Consider the following 17,154-nt stretch of genomic DNA (forward strand, 5'->3'; position numbering starts at 1 on the left):
CATATCAGTGGGTCATTTTGCTTGACTTAAACAAAATGGGGGTAATTTTCAACTTTGTTGCTTGGGCGGTAACTTGGCAGAGTCGATTGTTCACCCTTTATAGAACCTGCCCAATTTTAATTTCGTTGATTTTCGCCCAGGTGCTGAAATTGAAAATGATCTTCAATAACTTTCATCCTACATGCTAAGGTTCTGAGCCTGGTCAAAGCTTGCCCGTCGAGCTTTCTGTTAGAAGACCTAACTGACTGCCTGGGTCTTTGTTTCCATCACACTGTATTCACAGCCAGAAAGGGACGATCTGCTACAACACCCCTTCTAAGTCCCCAGGTTCAGAAACTTCCCAACACACGGGTTTATCGATTGACGAGACTAACAATTTGCTCATTATTGCAGTCTGTGGGGAATCAACATAAAAACATAGTCCATTAGCATTTTAACCATCTTCCATTTCAGTGTCTTTTGTAAAAACGTGTGTGAATGTACTGTGCTCTTAAAAACCCAGCCTTTAAAAGTAACTTTTTCCAAACCCTTTCTGTGGGCGGGGGAAAAAAGGGCCAAAAAAATACAAAAGTGTGACAGTAACCCCATTGCCTGAGGAACAGTGCATGCCAAGGAGTCATCCAAAAGAAGGAGGAAACAGACAAAAATAGGGGAAGCAGAAAAATAAAAGTAACATATCCTATAGCATCACTTTTGATAGTATTGTCCTCTGATTCCTTCAACAAGAAAGCCTCTGTACTAACTCAGGTAACTGAATACTGTGTGTAATGTGTGGTGGATGTACATTTATACTGCCTGAATGCAATCTATCGTTTCTGATGACAGTGAGACAATTGATCCATTTAAACATACAGGCTTGGAATTTCCATGGAAGTTCATCCGATCTCCTACTGTAACTTCGGTGGATGATTGGCAGAAACCCCAGAGAAACGATGTAAACGGATCTTTATGCCATTACCCGAGGTTTTCGCCAACTGTGTCAAAGTTACGGCAGAAGATCAGGGAATCCCTGTAAAAAATTATACCCCACAGTTTTGCTGATGCTAGAATGTATTCTGAAATACAGACAGAAAATGCTGGGAACACTCAGTAGGCCAGGCAGCATCTGTGGAGAGAGTAAAAGAGAGTTAACGTTTCAGATTGCTGACCTTTCATGAAAAGTCTAGTTGCCTTTGTGCTCAAATGTATTGTATTATTTTGAAAACCTTGGGGCTGACATTCCACAGGGGCTCCACCCAATGTTCCCTGTATGCTGCGTGTTGTTTTTTTTAGTGCGCGGTCCCTTTAAATTTCTGCCTTTGCGTGGTAAAGCCAGTGAGCGGCCTCTGTGGGACCTTTCCCATCTTCGAGGGAGCATTGGATCCTCCAGTCTCCCAACAGGAGTTACAGCAGGAGACTGGTTGAATGTCCATGGAATTTCAAGCCCCTTTATCTTTTTGCAGTTCATTATGCTCTAACGTTTTACAAATAGAGGGGTAGAATTTCCGTGATGGTTTTTCCAATCTCCCACCGTGACTTCAGTGGAAGATCAACAGGAACCCCCGGAGAAATTGCTGCTCCTTTGGGGTTTCTGCTGGTCTTCCGCCGAAGTTAAAGTGGGAGATTTGGAATTCCAGGTTCAATTGTATTGTTTAAATAGTTTTTCCCGTTGCTTTTTGGAAATGATTTTCTCAAGCCATTCATTCCATCATTTCCCAGCTGATCCATTCCCAGCCTGTCAGTACTGCTCCATACTGGCTGATGAGAGAGGTACATGATATTTGCCAACTCCCATGCCAATGTGAGCCTAGATAGTACAAGCTTGCAGGCTATTTGACCATGATAGGGCAATCATAGCTCAACATGATCTTGTCCTCACCCAACAAGCATACAGGGGTCACTGGAAAGTGATATAGGAGCAGGAACCATGACATTGTTTCTCCTCTGAGTGCAAGAGTCCAATTATAGCCCCCTAACTCCTGCACTATCTGACATCAGCTAACTCAGCACAGTCTGGGAATTGAATTTGCAATATTCTGGTCTATATAAGCTTAATATTACACCAGATCGCTACCCATTGGGTCAGCAGGAGAACTTATGTTTTATTGAACTTGGTTACTTAGCAAACATTATATTTCAAACCTGATTTATTTGGGATTTTTTTGAGGTGCAATCTGTATTTTCATACACAGTGCTTACAAATAGCATTGACTTTTGTTGTGCACCATCAGTGCCAGCAGGTAACAGAACAGGGATTTATGCTGCGGGATGGATATCAGGACATTTTGCAAATCTTGATTTCTCCTTGAAAAATAAAACCATTTCAGAATTGGCTCAGGTTTCAGTCAGTAACTTAACTTTCATTAAACTGTCAAATGTCTTTGTATGGTATTGCAGCTTTAGGCAGTAAATTTATGGGTCCCATTCTCAACTCTATAAATGGTAATTGTTCATCAAACCGGGTCAGTTCTCTCATTAAGCACCATCCACTAGAGCCTAGCAAGTGTAAAGGTTGTGAAGTTGCCCTATTATTGTAAATAATTGTAATGCATGTTACATGTACCCTGGAGTGTTGGGAGAACCAACTTGTGACTGATCAATTGTAGGACTGCACTCTATGTACATAGTGCAATAACATTCCTGGGAAATTACACTAACATTGTCATCGTCATCATAGGCAGTCCCTCGGAATCGAGGAAGACTTGCCTCCACTCTTAAAAATGAATCCTTAGGTGGCTGAACAGTCCAATACGAGAGCCACAGTCCATGTCACAGGTGGGACAGATAGTCGTTGAGGGAAAGGGAGGGTGGGACAGGTTTGCCGCACTCTCTTTCCGCTGCCTGCGCTTGATTTCTGCTTGCTCTCGGCAATGAGACTCGAGGTGCTCAGCGCTCTCCCGGATGCACTTCCTCCACTTAGGGCGATCTTTGGCCAGGGACTCCCAGATGTCAGTGGGGATGTTGTACTTTTTCAGGGAGGCTTTGAGGGTGTCCCTGTAATGCTTCCTCTGCCCACCTTGGCTCATTTGCCGTGAAGAAGTTCCAAGTAGAGCACCTGCTTTGGGCGTCTCGTGTCTGGCATGCGAACGATGTGGCCTGCCCAGTGGAGCTGATCAAGTGTGGTCAGTGCTTCAGTGCTGGGGATGTTGGCCTGGTTGACGACGCTAATGTTGGTGCGTCTGTCCTCCCAGGAGATTTGTAGGATTTTGTGGAGGCGTCGGTGGTATTTCTCCAGCGATTTGAGGTGTCTACTGTACATGGTCCAAGTCTCTGAGCCATACAGGAGGGCGGGTATTACTGCAGCCCTGTAGACCATGAGCTTGGTGGCAGTTTTGAGGGCCTGATCTTCAAACATTTTTTTCCTCAGGCGGCCGAAAGCTGCACTGGCGCACTGGAGGTGATGTTGAATCTCGTCGTCAATGTCTGCTCTTGTTAAGAGGCTCCCGAGGTATGGGAAATGGTCCACGTTATCCAGGACCGCGCCGTGGATCTTGATGACGGCGAGGGCAGGCTGGTGGAGGACCTTTGTCTTACGGATGTTTAGCGTACGGCCCATGCTTTCATAAACCTCAGTAAGTACGTCGACTATGCCTGGAGTTCAGCCTCTATATGTGCACAGACACAGGCCTCATCTGCATACTGTAGCTCGACGACAGAGGTTGGGATGGTCTTGGACCTGGCCTGGAGACATCGAAGGTTGAAGAAGTTCCCACTGGTTCTGTAGTTTAGTTCCACTCCAGCGGGGAGCTTGTTGAGTGTGAGGTGGAGCATGGCAGTGAAGAAGATTGAGAAGAGGGTTGGGGCAATGACGCAGCCCTGTTTGACCCCGGTCCGGACGTGGATTGGATCTGTAGTGGATCCGTTGGTAAGAATCACGGTCTGCATGCCGTCGTGGAGCAGGCGGAGGATGGTGATGAACTTTTGGGGGCATCCGAAACGGAGGAGGACGCTCCATAGACCCTAACAGTGTCAAAGGCCTTTGTAAGGTCGAAGAAAGCCATATATGAGGGCTCGTGCTGTTCCCTGTATTTTTCCTGTAACTGTCGCGCTGCAAAAATCATGTCCGTTGTGCCCCGTAGGAGACGAAATCCGCACTGTGACTCCGGGAGGAGCTCCTCAGCCACGGGGAGAAGACAGTTGAGGAGGACTCTAGTGACGACTTTCCCAGTGGCTGATAACAGGGAGATTCCTCTGTGGTTGCCGCAGTTGGACTTGTCCTCTTTTTTAAAGATGGTCACGATCACTGCATCTCTGAGATCTTCCGGCATGCTCTCCTCCCTCCAGATGAGAGAGATGAGGTCATGTATTCGCGCCAACAGTGCCTCAGCAGGGATTCCATCCGCTCCCGTAGCCTTGTTGTTCTTAAGCTGTCTTATGGCTTTTTCGATCTAGTGGACTGTTGGGGTTTTACTGAGGTGGTGGCGGGTAGCATGCTGTGGGATGGAGTCGAGAACACTCTGGTCAAAGGCAGAGTCTTGATTGAGGAGATCTTCGAAGTGCTCCTTCCAGCGGCCTTGACTGCCTCTGTGTCCTTGATAAGTGTTTCCCCGTTCTTGGCCAGCAGTGGGGTGGGGCCTTGGGTGTTTGGACCGTAGGTGGCCTTGACTGCGATGAGTTCAGCAACTAACATTGTACATTTCAAAGAGTATCATCTTTAGTTTTGTTTTTCTGATTTAAATAAGAAATCACTAAATCTGAACATGTTGATTTTATATCCATTAAATGGAGTGATGTTTTCTGCTTGTTTTTTAAATTGTTTCTTGTATCATATCAATAATATCAGTTTGCCAAATAACATGGCCAATGGAGTACAGATTGCTTGAATGCTCAAAATAGATTTAATTTCCTTTCTGGGTAGCAGGGATACTCTTAAAACTCTATGGTGCAAATTTTTGAAATGTTCTATTCCTGTCTTTCTTGCCTAATTTCCAAGTAAAGTGTTGGTTTAGCTGTGTTGTCCCAGGATAAGATGGACAAAATGTCTGGATCTACTCCAGTTGGAACATATCACTTAACTGTATCGCTCTGAACTGTCAGTTCACATATTCAGATAGTTACATGACCCAGTAAATTGGATCTCATTATTAAACTAAATATTTCAATTAAACCTATTAATACAGTTCTCTCATTAGTTGTGCTGACAAGGTGTAGCCTGTTCAGATAATAGCACTTTTGAAGAATATTTAACATTTAGCAATGCAGGCTTAGCATTGGCACTGAGTAGTGAATCGTTATTAAGCTTAGGGTTCATAACATAGTACTTTATAATGGAAGGTCTTAAATGCATGGAAGAAGGCATTTTTATTGTATCAGCTATCAACACCATTGCTAACATTACATAAAGGGAAGCTGATGCTATCATCTCCTGAAGTGGCTTTCCCCCAAAATTCCTCCTTCTTCCAATTTTTTTTGTTTCTCATGCAAAAGAAATTCATTTTTACTGTCAGCTAACACATTTTGTGCAGCAGACACTCAGCACATAAAGGACAGAAGCACCAACATTAGCGTCCTTGACCAGGCCAACATCCCCAGCATCGAAGCACTGATCACATTTGATCAGCTCCACTGGGCAAGCCACATAGTTCGCATGCCAGACACAAGACTCCCAGAGCAAGTGCTCTACTCAGAACTCCATCACGGCAAACGAGCCAAAGTGGGCAGCGGAAGCGTTACAAGGACACCCTCAAAGCCTCGCTGATAAAGTGCGACATCCCCACTGACACCTGGGAATTCCTGGCCAAAGACCGCCCTCAGTGGCAGAAGTGCATCCGGGAGGGCGCTGAGCATCTCGAGTCGCCGAAAGCATGCAGAAATCAAACGCAGGCAGCGGAAAGAGCATGCGGCAAATCTGTCCCACCCACCCTTTCCCTCAACGACTATCTGTCCCACCTGTGACAGTCTGTGGTTGATGATGACTTGAGCCAAAACCCGCAAAGCTTTGGCATCAATTAGCATTATGAAACTGGTTCTGTGATCCGAAACGCTGGAGGAGCTTTCTCTGCCAATTATCAATCCATAATCTTGGCTCCACAAGCTCCCGAAGGACATGCTCTGTGGAGGAGCTCTGTAAATGAAGTACATCCAAAGAGTAAAGTTTGAAGGAAAAATCAGCTCAGCAAAGAAACCTTTTGGTATATACCTAGCTTATCCGTGGAGTTACCCATCATCATAGGCAGTCTCTCAGAATCGAGGAAGACTTGCTTCTGCTCTTAAAATGAGTCCTTAGGTGGCTGAACAGTCCAGTATGAGAACCACAGTCCTTGTCACAGGTGGGACAGATAGTCATTGAGGGAAAGGGAGGGTGGGACTGGTTTGCCGCACGCTCTTTCCGCTGCCTGCGCTTGATTTCTGCGCGCTCTTTAATCAGCACAATTTGCATTGCAACAGGTATGTGACTATTATTTAATGCTTAAAATTGACCATCAGCATTTATAAATGGTATTGCAATCGAAACATTCGCATAACCTTTTTTCCTTCAACTTTAGATTTTGAGGCTGAGCCTAGTGAATTTGTAAGGAGCACCACGATTCCTGTCATCTGTTAAGGCTTCCTGGTTGGATATCCCATTAGCTTATTCTGTCTGTACTCGTTTGGTTCAAGTTAACAATAGGAGATCTGTTAAGTTTACCCTCTATCTCCCTGTTAATACTCTGGATTTTGATGCATAATCACATTTAGTGGGTAAGCTGGACTACAACAGAAGTTGGAGCATTAGAGGGAAGGGGTTGTATCCCTTGCCCCGAAAAGCATAACTCCCACTGACCAGTGCAGAGCAATACTAATGGGGCTTATGGAATGGTCTGCACTTCTGGTCCCATCTTTCTCATGAAGAGATGGAGCACAAAGGTAGATTATGAAATTGTATGTGTGCGTTTGTGTGTTGGAATGTGGATAGATATGTTGAAAAGAAACTAAAGATTCTGAATTGAGTCTGAGGTTTTTGATTGCCAGATTTCAATATGTAAAAAGTGGATTATGATGTGGAACAGTGGGTTGGTTTCATTGCATCTCTTAATCATCAGTGTAAAATCTTTTTAGTAGGTAATGTAATACATTAAAATCAGATATTCTTGGTTTGATGGAACCATGTGCTTTTGTAGGAGAAGGTGCTGATTTCTTTTTTATCCCTCCAATTCTCCTTCATTGCCTTCTCTCTCTTCAGGTGGGAGGACAGATTTGTTTTTCATGATGCAACTTGGACAGTGAGTGAACAAAGAAAGACTTGAATTTATATAGTGCCTTTCACGACCACTGACGTCCCAAAGCGCTTTACAGTTAATGTACTACTTTTTGAATTGGAGTCACTGTTGTAATGAGTGTCAGTGTGTCATTCACCTGGTCCATGTTCATGTCATCATGAAGCATTCACACATTTTCACTTCCAACAGTGGCTACTGGCTAGCAATCAGTGAATAGGGTCCATGGTCACTTTTCCCCTTTCTACCACGTGGACATCCAGACCAACTGTAGCACTGCACTGCCAACTCAGCTGAGCTCAGCTAAATCCGCACAGAGCAAGAATCAAACTTGGGACCTTCTCTGTATGTATTGCTCTGCACTGCACAGTGTGGCGCATTTAGTCACTGTGCCATAGGGGATACAACAGAAGTTGTATAACAGTAGCTGAGGATACCCAGCTCTAGCTCACCACCACCTCACTCGACCCTTCCCTGCCTCTGATTTGTCACATTGCTTGTACTGGACTGGATGAGCAGAAAAATCCTCCAACTAAATATCTGGAAGACCTAAGCCATTGTCTTCGGTCCCTGCCACAAACTCTGTCCCCTAGCCACTGACTCCATCCCTCTCCCTGGCAACTGTCTGAGGCTGAACCAGACTATTCGCAACCTTGGTATCATATTTGACCTCCAGATAAACTGCCGACCACATATCCACTCCAACACCGTCTATTTCCACCTCCGTAACATCACCCAACTCCACCCCTCCCTCAGCTGATCTGCTCAAACCCTCATCCATGCCTTTGTTACCTCTAAACTTGACTATTTCAATGCTCTCCTTGCCGGCCTCCCATCTTCCACCCTACATAAACTTGAGGTTATTCAAAACTCTGCTGCCTGTATCCTAGCTTGCACCAAGTCCCATTTATCCATCACCCCTGTGCTCGCCGACCAACATAGGCTTCAGGTCTGGCAATGCTTTCATTTTTAAAAATTCTCATCCTTGTTTGCAAATTCCCCCATGGCCTCACCCACCCTCCCTATCTTTAACATCCTTCAGCCCTGCAACCCTTAGAGATTTCTGCGCTCCTCCAATTCTGGCCTTTTTCCCATCCCCAATTTTAATCACTCCACCATTTGGCTGCCTAGGCTCAAAGCTCTGGAATTCCCTCCCTAAACCTCTGCGCCTCTCTACCACTCTCTCTTTCCTCCTTTGAGATGCTCCTTAAAACCAACCTCTTTGACCCCATCTGTCCTAATATCTCCCAATGTGGCTCGGTGTCAGATTTTGTTTGATAACGTTCCTTTGAAGCGTTTTGGGGACATTTTACTACTTTAAAGTTGCTATGTAAATGCAAGTTGTACATATTATCAAATGAATAGTTGTATTTCACAATTTCATAAAGTACAATAAGATCTTTTGAAGTAAGTTTTGCATTTCACACTCCCAGCACAGTTGGGAAGTTGGGCATGTTGCTCTCAATTTTTAGTCCGTTCTCAATGGAAAATGATGTGGGGTGGAGATGACACATGCCCCAAATTCCCGATATGTGCTTCCGGCAGACGACATTCTATGCCGGGGTGATAAAAATGAAAAATGACCCCTTTCTCAATTGTTGCCATTGGTGTCAGCACAGTTGCTTAAAACTTTTTTCGATTCCCTAAAGTCAGAAAACCAGATTTAACTGCATCCCCTCAATTGAAGCTTGATAGTGGAGGGCCTGGACGTGGGGCAAAAGGCAAAATAAAATAATTTTTAAAAATCTTCTAATAGTTGTTGAAAGCAACAGCATTATAGTTTTGTCAAATACTTGAAGCACCTCTGGAGTAGAAGTGTGGTATGTCCCTTCATTCAGTATATTTTGCATGCTTTTCATTTAACATGTTAATGTGCTTTACAACGACAGTTGTTGTACTGAATAGATTCTGCTTTAAGCTGCTTATAGTGCTCAGTTTAGAGGAGAGTATTATTAGTAATTCATGAACACAACCATCTGACCATTAAAGCTGCAGTCATGTATTGTTAATCATTCCAGACCAGACTTTCCCTTCGTTGGGAGAGGCAGTCACGAAACGGATACAGTCGCACCGACTTCACCCTTGTGCAGAAACTATTTTTCCACTAAAACCCGGCCAAAAATGATCATTTTAGTAATTCACAGACTGTTCACAAGAGAATGAATTTATTTAGAGCAGGCCACACCTAAGAATTGTCTCTGGCCATGGTGCTATTTGAATCCTTTTTAGAAACATAGAAAATAGGTGCAGGAGTCGGCCATTCGGTCCTTCGAGCCTGCACCACCATTCAATATGATCATGGCTGATCGTGCAACTTAAGTACCCCATTCCTGCTTTCTCTCCATACCCCTTGATCCCATTAGCCGTAAGGGCCACGAACTGGCCTCAACAACTTTCTGTGGTAGAGAATTCCACAGGGTCACAATTTTCTGAGTGAAGAAGTTTCACCTCATCTCGGTTCTAAATGGCTTACCCCTTATCCTTAGGCTGTGACCCCTGGTTCTGGATTTCCCCAACATCGGGAACATTCTTCCTGCATCTAACCTGTCCAATCCAGTCAGAATTTTATATGTTTCTATGAGATCCCCTCTCATTCTTCTAAATTCCAGTGAATATAAGCCTAGTCGATTCAGTCTTTCTTTATATGTCAGTCCTGCCATCCCAGGAATCAGTCTGGTGAACCTTCGCTGCACTCCCTCAATTGCAAGAATGTCCTTCCTCAGATTATAAGACCAAAACTGTACACAATATTCAAGGTGTGGCCTCACCAAGGCCCTGTACAACTGCAGTAAGAGCTCCCTGCTCCTATATTCAAATCCTCTCACTATCCAGGCCAACATGCCATTTGCCGCCTTCACCACCTGCTGTACCTGCATGCCAATTTTCAATGACTGATGTACCATGGCACCCAGGTCTTGTTGCACCTCCCCTTTTCCTAATCTGTCACCATTCAGATAATATTCTGCCTTTATGTTTTTGCCACCAAAGTGGATAACCTCACATTTATCTACATTATACTGCATCTGCCATGCATTTGCCCACTCACATAACCGGTCCAAGTCACCCTGCAGCCTCTTAGCATCCTCCTCACAGCTCACACTGCCACCCAGCTTAGTGTCATCTGCAAACTTGGAGATATTACATTCAATTCCTTCGTCCAAATCATTAATGTATATTGTAAATAGCTGGGGTCCCAGCACTGAACCCTGCGGCACCCCACTCGTCACTGCCTGCCATTCTGAAAATGACCCGTCTGCCAACCAGCTTCCTGTCTGCCAACCAGTTCTCTATCCACATCAAACATTACCCCCAATACCATGTGCTTTAATTTTGCACATGAATCTCTTGTGTGGGACCCTGTCAAAAGCCTTTTGAAAGTCCAAATACACCACATCCACTGGTTCTCCCTTGTCCCCACTCTACTAGTTACATCCTCACAAAATTCCAGAAGATTTGTCAAGCATGATTTACCTTTCATAAATCCATGCTGACTTGGAATGATCCTGTCACTGCTTTCCAAATGCGCAGCTATTACATCTTTAATAATTGATTCCAACATTTTCTCCACTATTGATGTCAGGCTAACCGGTCTATAATTCCCTGTTTTCTCTCCCTTTTTTAAAAAGTGGGGTGACATTAGCTACCCTCCAATCCATAGGAGCTGATGCAATGTCTATAGAATGTTGGAAAATGACCACCAATACATCCACTCTTTCTAGAGCCAAGTACTCTGGGATGCAGACTATCAGGCCCCGGGGAATTATCGGCCTTCAATCCCAACAATTTCCTGAACACAATTTCCTGACGAATAAAAATTTTCTTCAGTTCCTCCTTCTCGCTAGATCCTCGGTCCCCAAGTATTTCTGGAAGGTTGTTTGTGTCTTCCTTAGTGAAGACAGAGCCAAAGTATTTGTTCAATTGGTCTGCCATTTCTTTGTTCCCCAATTATAAATTCACCTGATTCTAACTGCAAGGGACCTACTTTTGTCTTCACTAATCTTTTTCTCTTCACATATCTATAGAAGCTTTTGCAGTCAGTTTTATGTTCCCTGCAAGCTTACATTCCTACTCTATTTTCCCCCTTCTAATTGAACACTTTTTCCTCCTCTGCTGAATTCTAAATTTCTCCCAGTCCTCAGGTTTGTTGCTTTTTCTGGCCAATTTTTCTGCCTCTTCTGTGGATTTAACATTATCCCTAATTTCCCTTGTTAGCCACAGTTGAGCCATCATCCCGTTTTATTTTTATGCCAGACAGGGATGTACAATTGTTGAAGTTCATCCATTTGATCTTTAAATGTCTGCCATTGCCTATCCACTGTCAACCCTTGAAGTATCACTCGCCAGTCTATTCTAGCCAATTCACGTCTCATACCATCAAAGTTACCTTTCTTTAAGTTCAGGACCCTAGTCTCTGAATTAACTGTGTCATTCTCCATCTTAATGAAGAATTCTACCATATTATGGTCACTCTTCCCCAAGGGGCCTCCTCGCACAACAAGATTGCTAATTAGTCCTTTCTCATTACACAACACCCAGTCTAGGATGGCCAGCTCTCCAGTTGGTTCCTCGATATATTGGTCTAGAAAACCATCCCTTATACACTACAGGAAATCCTCCTCTTCCGTATTGCAACCAGTTTGGTTAGCCCAATCTATATGTCGATTAAAGTCACCCATGATAACTGCTGTACCTTTTATTGCACGCATCCCTAATTTCCTGTTTGATGCCATCCCCAACCTCACTACTTCTGTTTAGTAGTCCGTACACCACTCCCACTAGCGTTTTCTGCCCTTTGGAGTTCCGCAGCTCTACCCATACTGGGCCCAAGTTTCCGCCCTCTGGAAAAACTGTGCATCTCGATCGGGTGCGCCGACTTTCTGGAAGGAAAAGGGTGCCGAAAACTTACCTTGGGATTCTCTGGTCTCCTCAGGACGTCTTCGTGCGCGGCGTGGCGCAGCACAAGGGGTCGGGGGCGGAGCCAGTTCCCGGCACTGACCACCGTGCCGGGACCTCGACACATGCGCACTAGAGTGTGCGTGCATGTGCAGTAGCGCCAAGCTCCCGAGGATGCGTGGCAGGGCGCCCGACCCTAGCCCTGGCCGAATGAGCTCACAGGGAGAACATCGGGACTCAGGCTTCCCTCCCGTTCAGCTGCCTCCCTCACCCCTCCCTGTCGTCAGCAGGGCCCGCCCGGCCCATTCAGCTCCTCGTCCTCGTCCTTGTCCTCATCCTCCTCTCCCGAGCGAGAGACACTGGCGGGGGACGTCCCAGCACGCTGTTAGAGGGCTCCCGGTACTGCAATAGGTGAGCAGAAATAATTTTTTATTGATTGATTTGTTTTTTAAAAATATTTTTTGATTGATTTATTGATTATTTATCGATTATTATTGATGATGGATCTTTATTTGTAAAAGTGAAGTGTGTAATGTTTGTAAACTTCTCCCCCACCCCATCTTTCGTTCCCTATGCCTGATTTATAAGTGTAGGCAAGGTTTTTCTGAGCATACAAAAATCTACACTTACTCCAAACTAACTTAGAATGGAGTAAGTTTTCGCTGCTGAGACTTGCAAAACAGGTGTAAGTGGCTGCACACGCCCCCTTTTGGGGAAAAAAAAAATCCGTTCTAAAATGAAACTATTCTAACTCACCAGAACTGGAGCAAACTAAATGCCTAGAATTGCAATTTCTAAGATGCTCCATTCTTAAAAAAAAATAGGAGCAACTCAGGCCGAAACTTGAGCCCACAGATTCCACATCATCCAAGCTAATGTCCTTCCTTACTATTGCATTAATCTCTTTAACCAGCAATACTACCCCAACTCCTTTTTCCTTTCTGTCTATCCTTCCTGAATATTGAATACCCCTGGATGTTGAGTTCCCAGCCTTGATCACCCTGGAGCCATGTCTCCATAATCCCAATTACATCAGATCAGTTAACAGCTATCTGCGCAGTTAATTCATCCACCTTATTACGAATGCTCCTCGCATTGAGACACAGCCTTCAGGCTTGTTTTTTAAACACTCTTTCTCCTTTTAGAATTATGTTGTAATGTGGCCCTTTTTGATTTTTGCCTTTGATTTCTCTGCCCTCCACTTTTCCTTTATCTCCTTTCTACCTTTTGCTTCTGCCCCCATTTTATTCCTTCTGCCTCCCTGCATAGATTCCCATCCCCCTGCCATATTAGTTTAACCCCTCCCCAACAGCACTAGCAAACACTCCCCCGAGGACATCGGTTCCAGTCCTGCCCAGGTACAGACCATCCAGTTTGTACTGGTCCTACCTCCCTCAGAACCGGTTCCAATATCCCAGAAATTTGCATCCCTCCCTCTTGCACAATTCCTCAAGCCACGTGTTCATCTTAACTATTCTACTATTTCTACTCTGATGAGCACGTGGCACTGGTAGCAATCCTGAGATTACTACCTTTGAGGTCCTACTTTTTAATTTAACTCCTAGCTCCCTAAATTCAGCTTGTAGGACCTCATCACATTTTTTACCTATATGCACCATGACAACTGGCTGTTAACCCTCCCCCTCCAGAATGCCCTGCAGCTGCTATGAGACATCCTTGACCCTTGCACCAGAGAGACAACTTACTATCCTGGAGTCTCGATTGTGGCTGCAAAAAAGCCTATCTATTCCCCTTACAATAGAATTCCCTACCACTATAGCTCTCCCACTCTTTTTCCTGCCCTCCTGTGCAGCAGAGCCACCCATGGTGCCATGAACTTGGCTGCTGCTATCTCCCCCAGCAGTATCCAAAGCAGTATATCTGTTTTGGAGGGAGATGATCGCAGGGGACTCCTGCACTACCTTCCTACTCCTGCTCTGCCTGAAGATCACCCATCCCCTATCTGCCTTTGTAACCTTTACCTGCGGTGTGACCAACTCACTAACCATGCTATTCACGACATCCTCAGCATCGTGGATGCTCCAGAGTGAATCCATGCGCAGCTCCAGTGCCATCATGCGGTCTGACAGGAGCTGCAGCTGGATACACTTCCCGCACACATAGTCAGGGACGCTGGATGAGTCCCTGATTTCCCACATAGCACAGGAGGAGCACAGATCTGGGCTCTCCTGCCATGACTTAACCCTTAAATTAACAATTTGGGAACAATGCCAAAGGTTTCCTACTGATAAGTGGTCATTGTAAGATTTAATGTCAACTTGGTACCCAAGATCGGCCAATTTTAATTAGTAAGATTTTGAGGGTGGATGCTGAATATTTGATCACATTCTTTAGGGCAATGGGGAATAAAGAGCTTGTGAATGAAATGAGGGGAATCTTATCGGTCTTGAGCCACAGAGTCGAACAATTTTGCTTTAATTGTATATGTTTTATGTAAATCATGGGGAGGTGTATAGTTTTGATAAACAAATTTATCACAAAGTCTGTAAATTGTGCACATACATAATTTGCCTGAATTCTTTATTTTATGGACAATGATTTTTAAAACGGGTGGATAACTGAACAAATTTGGATTAAACTAGCTTTGAGAATAAATCAGCAGGCTATCAGTAGGTATTACAGGTTGAACCAGGTTAATATCTTGAAAAGCCTACTATGGATCAATCTAAACTAGATCTGATGGTCTTGAATCAGACATGCCAAAGGCAGTTCTACGTATTTTCTTAAAGGTGCATTCACAGTATAATTGTAAACAATTTTGACTGACCATACAGGATCTTTTTCGGTTTCCGGCATAACAAAGACCACCTGCCTAACATCGCCCGTTTCTGCTCCTGCCTCAGCTCATCTGCTGCTGAAACCCTCATCTATACCTTTGTTACCTCCTAGAATTGACTGTTCCAATGCACTACTGGCTGGCCTTCCACATTCTACCCTACATAAACTTGAGGTCATCCCAAACTCGGCTGCCAGTGTCCTCATCAAGTCCCATTCGCCCAAAACCCCTGTGCTCGCTGATTTACATTGGGTCCCAGTTAAGCAATGCCTTGATTTCAAAATTCTCATCTTTGTTCTCACGTCCCTCCACGCCCCTCCTTATCTCTGTAATCCCCAGCCCCACAACGCCCCAGCGATATCTGCGCTCCTCTATTTCTGCCCTCTTGAGCATCCCTGATTTATAATTGCTCAACCATTGGTGGCCGTGCCTTGAGCTGCCTCGGCCCTCAGCTCTCTAACTCTCTCCTTAAACCTCTCCACCTCTCTACCTCTCTTTGCTCCTTTTAAGGTGCTCCTTAAAATCTACCCCTTTGACCAAGTTTTTGGTCATCTGCCCTAATTTCTTATGTGGCTCGGTGTCAAATTTTTGACTTCTATCACTTCGAGCACCTTGGGACGTTTTACTACATTAAAGGCGCTATATAAATACAAGTTGTTGTTCCCACCATTTCCCCAGCTCTCACTCACACTCACTCACACTCACACTCACACTCACACTCACACTCACACTCACACTCACACTCACACTCACACTCACACTCACACTCACACTCACACTCACACACTCACGCAACCTTATTCTATCCCCACCTGACTTTTACATACACGCACCTCCAGTTGGAATGTCTGCACAGCGATCAGGAGTATGAGCTCAGTTAATTTTCCCTTCACTGACCCAGAGACACTGAGGTCAAGTCTCTTAAGTTTCTGGTCAGTGAGTCCATTCAAAAACCTGGTCAGTTTAAAATCCAGTGATAAATGTGCCACTCTTGGGAGCAAGATTGAATGTGGTTGTTGACCAATTTATTACTCTAAGTCAAACACTTTGTTACACCTTAAAGGACATTTGCTTTATAGCTACATTTGTATCAGTAGAAATTTGAGAGCTTCTGGAAAAAGGAATTGGCAATAAGCTTACTCACCTGAAAAAGACCAAAACCAGCCCAAGCAGCATTTTGGCATGTGCTGTGGAGTAAGTGGTATGAGAGCCTTTGTTACTGCAGAGAGTGAATTAACATTAGCTGCTGTCTGGACTGTAACCTTACCCAGCAGATAAAGGAGGGAACAGCTGCTGGAAAAGCTCCTCTTGCCCTAACCCACCTGTGGATGTCCTACTTAAATAACTTGACAGAAGCATGTAATGCTCAGGAATGCTGTGCTTGAGATTGCCTTTTCTGGATCACATTCACATTCTTTTCTTTCTAGCACAATTAACAGTGGGCCTGAAATTCCAGTCAGAGGCTTCTTTCGGACGAACGCCTCCGACCCGAGAATTTTTTACGAGTTTACCTGGTGGTCCCGGAGGCCCTTGCGCTTCCGATGGGGATGCCTTCTCTTCCCATGCATCGGAGCGCGTTCCCGTCCTCGACGTTCGGACACAGAAGGTGTCGTCACGTGTGACTGCGCAACCAATCAGGTACAGTATTCTCATTAATAGCAATGAGAACTCCATATCTATGAGCTCTCATTGCTATTAATGAGAAAAAAGCCCAAACACACTAAACACGACATAAAAAATAAAAAACACACCTCACATAATTTAAATTAAAGTTAATGTGTTTGGAAAAAAATATATATTTTTCTGATATATTACAGTTTAAAACTCTTACGCTGGTAAAAGTAGGCTATGCGCCTGCTTTTACCAGGCGTAAGAGATTTAAGGACATTCGTTGGGCAAGAGATAGGCAAATACCCCAATCTTGCCCATACGAATGTCCTTGCTGCCATCAAGCCAGAACTTGACAGATCGGAAAAGCTGGTTTTCCGCGCATGCGTATTGCGTGCCGAAAATCGGCTTTTGCGATGCTTCCCCAGGTCCATATACACTCCGTACAGACTCGGTGAGGCCGAAATTTCAGGCCCAGTATTTTTTCTTTTCTTTGTGGTTACATTTTTGTGCTCATTCCAAAATGTGTCCGTTATGTTCTCTTTCGGCAGTCCCTCGAAGTCGAGGATGACTTGCTCCCACACTAATGAGTTCTCAGGTGACTGATGAGTCCAATGCGGGACCTACAGTCTCTGTCACAGATGAGGCGGACAATGGTTGAAGGGACGGGTGGGTGGGTTG

At 44.6% G+C, this 17,154-nt stretch overlaps 1 protein-coding gene across 3 annotated transcripts in view; it reads left to right on the plus strand.

The window, feature by feature from the left end:
* sorcs2 (sortilin-related VPS10 domain containing receptor 2) overlaps positions 1 to 17,154 on the plus strand; it is a 963,539-nt gene that overhangs the window by 19,834 nt on the left and 926,551 nt on the right. The window contains exon 1 of one of the 3 annotated variants that reach the window (XM_070871375.1): positions 3,480 to 3,551. The exons of the other annotated variants lie outside the window; for them this stretch is intronic. The gene's annotated coding sequence lies outside the window, so the exon portion shown is untranslated. Of the gene's footprint in view, positions 1 to 3,479; positions 3,552 to 17,154 lie in introns of those variants that run through there. 3 annotated transcript variants of the gene reach the window in all.

Source organism: Pristiophorus japonicus, chromosome 2, assembly GCF_044704955.1.
Source record: "Pristiophorus japonicus isolate sPriJap1 chromosome 2, sPriJap1.hap1, whole genome shotgun sequence".
NCBI lineage: Eukaryota > Metazoa > Chordata > Chondrichthyes > Pristiophoridae > Pristiophorus > Pristiophorus japonicus.